The sequence below is a fragment of the Catharus ustulatus genome, chromosome 15, assembly GCF_009819885.2.
Source record: "Catharus ustulatus isolate bCatUst1 chromosome 15, bCatUst1.pri.v2, whole genome shotgun sequence".
In the NCBI taxonomy this organism is placed as follows: Eukaryota; Metazoa; Chordata; class Aves; order Passeriformes; family Turdidae; genus Catharus; species Catharus ustulatus.
In genome coordinates, this window is record NC_046235.1 from 14041081 (window position 1) to 14043905 (window position 2825).

Consider the following 2825-nt stretch of genomic DNA (forward strand, 5'->3'; position numbering starts at 1 on the left):
GGATTTTTAATTTTTTTTTTTCTGGAAGACGAGTACTCCTTTAATAAAAGCATTGACTTGCACAGCAGGCTGTGTGAAAGAGCCTCTGAAACCCCCCAGGCAACGGTGCTGGGCTAAAAGTGAAAGATGACCCCAAATGCAGTAATTGCTGAAGTTTCACCTAAACCACTTGGGCTGTAGATGCAGTGCAGCACAAAAATAGCCAACAGCTTTTCAGCAGCGTTTTTAGGAGCAGGAATCTGTCCTGACTAGACACAAAGCTCATTGCTGTCAGTCTGTAGGTGAGCAGTCATGGTGTGCCAAGAAAGCACAGCAGTGTTTATTCTGCAGGGGAACAGGGGGGCACAAAGAGCTGCTCAGTCCTTGGGGACTCCCCTGCTTGGGTATGAACATTCTTGACATTGATACTGGATGCAAATCTGCTGGTTTGATTCCCAAAGTTGTGTGGGGAGAAGCACATGAAGGCTTCACCCTCCTCTGAGTTGAGCATGAAATTGTAGCAATTTCCTAAACTCTCTTGGCCAGGGATGAGCTGATAAGGAGGGAGCTTCCTCTCTCACTGTGAATCCCCAAAACCTCATGGTTGCATTTTTAATATCTGCTACAAAAAAAAAAATTTAAAAAATCTATGACCATGGACCACCTGTTTCTGATTCCTACATGCCTCTGAGGAAGAAATCCCATTAAAAATTGAGAGTTTCTGGCTGCCACTTTGGTTTATTCATTCCACCCGTGTCCAGCAGTGGTTTCTGTGAATGCTGGCCAGCAGAGCAGTTTGAGCTGCAGTTTATCTTGGTATAGGATATGGGCAGGAGCTCCTGTGAGGAGAGAGCTCCCCAGACTGGAATCACTTACAGTTTAAACTGAAAGGTCACCCACCTGTCAAAATCCTCACAGCACTGATTTTTCAGGCCATTTTTCATAGCAGGATGAACTCAAGATCCATTCAATCTTTTCATAGTTACTAAATATGGTCTTTATTCCTGTACCTTGGATCTAGGCACAGCAAGAAGAATAAGATTTGAGAGAGGCTCTTCAAGTTTCATGTTCTGGGACAGAAAATGGGAGAAGGAGCCCTTTCCTTCACCTTATTTTGCAAGGAAAGGAGCATCACTTCCTCAGAGACAGCCTGGGACAAGTGCTACACACCAGGCTGAGGTGGTGTGGGAAGTTTTGAAGAAATACCCATGCCATCTCTGAGTTTTTTATACATCTGTAATGGGTTTTCTGGCTGAGCTGTGGGCTTTGGGATTCTCCATCTGGGTCCTCTTCTCCAACTTCACCCTGTGCATGATGCTGAAGAAGTAAAGACATTTCTTGCCTTCAGATGTAGGGGAGGTTCAAACATTTTGAGATTCAAGACTGAATAGTCTTCTTCAAGTATTAAGGCTACAGCTGCAATGGTTTATTTTACATTATCAGTAATGTTTGAGAGAATAAAAATAAATTGAAAAAGGAAAACCTTTTCAGAGAAACTGCTTCAGCATTCACAAAAATTCCATGGTTTTTCTGGGAAAAAGATTTCTCAGTTCTAACCTCTTTTTTGACCAAGGTTTCAACCAGATCTAATTAACAACAGCAGTTTGCTTTTGTATCAGGGCTTTTGCATGGTAAAGGCTCATTTCAAACTCCTGCTCTGCATGAACATTATTTATCCAGTGTCAGACCACTGCCAGGGGACAGGTGGGGTCCTCCTGAAACAGGCAGCAACCAGCAGGGGAGTGAAGGGGGATCAGAGCAGGAGCTTAACTCACAATTCTTTCATTCCATGCAGGTGTTGTCCCTTTATATTGAGAGTTTTAGAATCACCCCAGTGCAGAATGAGAAAACTTTCTAAATCCTTCAGAAATTTTACAACTTCTTGAATTTGATGCCCCCAAATTAGTAATTATGTCCAGGGTATGAGATGAAGTCTCTCAATATTGTAATACAGTTGATCTCTACTTCTGAGAGAAACTAATTTTTGGTTTGTACATTTACATGAATGTTTGTTTTGGGAAACTTTTCATTGACCTTCCAGTCTCTGAGAAGCAACAAGTGTGGAGATGTTGGGCATGTAGTTATCTGGAGTAACATCCAGTGGGTAATTTGTTCTGACAATTTTTATGAGCAGGAAAAAAACCCCTCATCAAATGCATGTCTCACTTTCTGACCCCTCTCTGTGGTTCATTTACCTCCTGGAAGAACCACCTGCTTTCTGCTTTGATGCTCCATTTGCAGCACTTGAGGGAGGAATGATTATAGTGGCATGCAGCCACTGGTAAGTTCTTTCCAGATGTGTGCTCCAGATGGCTATCCTGAGAATCCACCCCAGCCCCAGATTTCCTGTTTAGCACTGACAGGCTGGATTCAGGCTGAAACACAATCTTCTGCTGTGCTGTCCTCCTCCCTAGCTGGTAGCATCCATGGAGAGCTGCAAGCCAAACATAATCCACTGAAAACCACACTTTATCTGTTCTTGACACACAGGAAACATTGAAGATGATGGGTTTAATTAGCCCTCCAGAAGCCTCTTGATGTGCACAATTGGCTACAATTTGCTGCATTTCGTGAAGATCAGGCCTGACCCTCAGACACTCAGTGTGCTGGAACTGGGCAAATCTCTGAGCAAATGCAAGTAGTATTTTTATTAAGCATTCAGAGGGTTCACACAGAATAATGGCTTCTCTCCTTGCTGCCTTTCTCACGTTTTCTGTTCCATCTCTGAACAATAGCACTGGCCTCTCTATTCTCAAGCTCTCTCAGGATGTTTTTGTTTATTATCTCTCTTTAGTAACAACCTGTGTAGCTGGGTGATATAATTGAGCTTTGTGAAGTCCCAATCC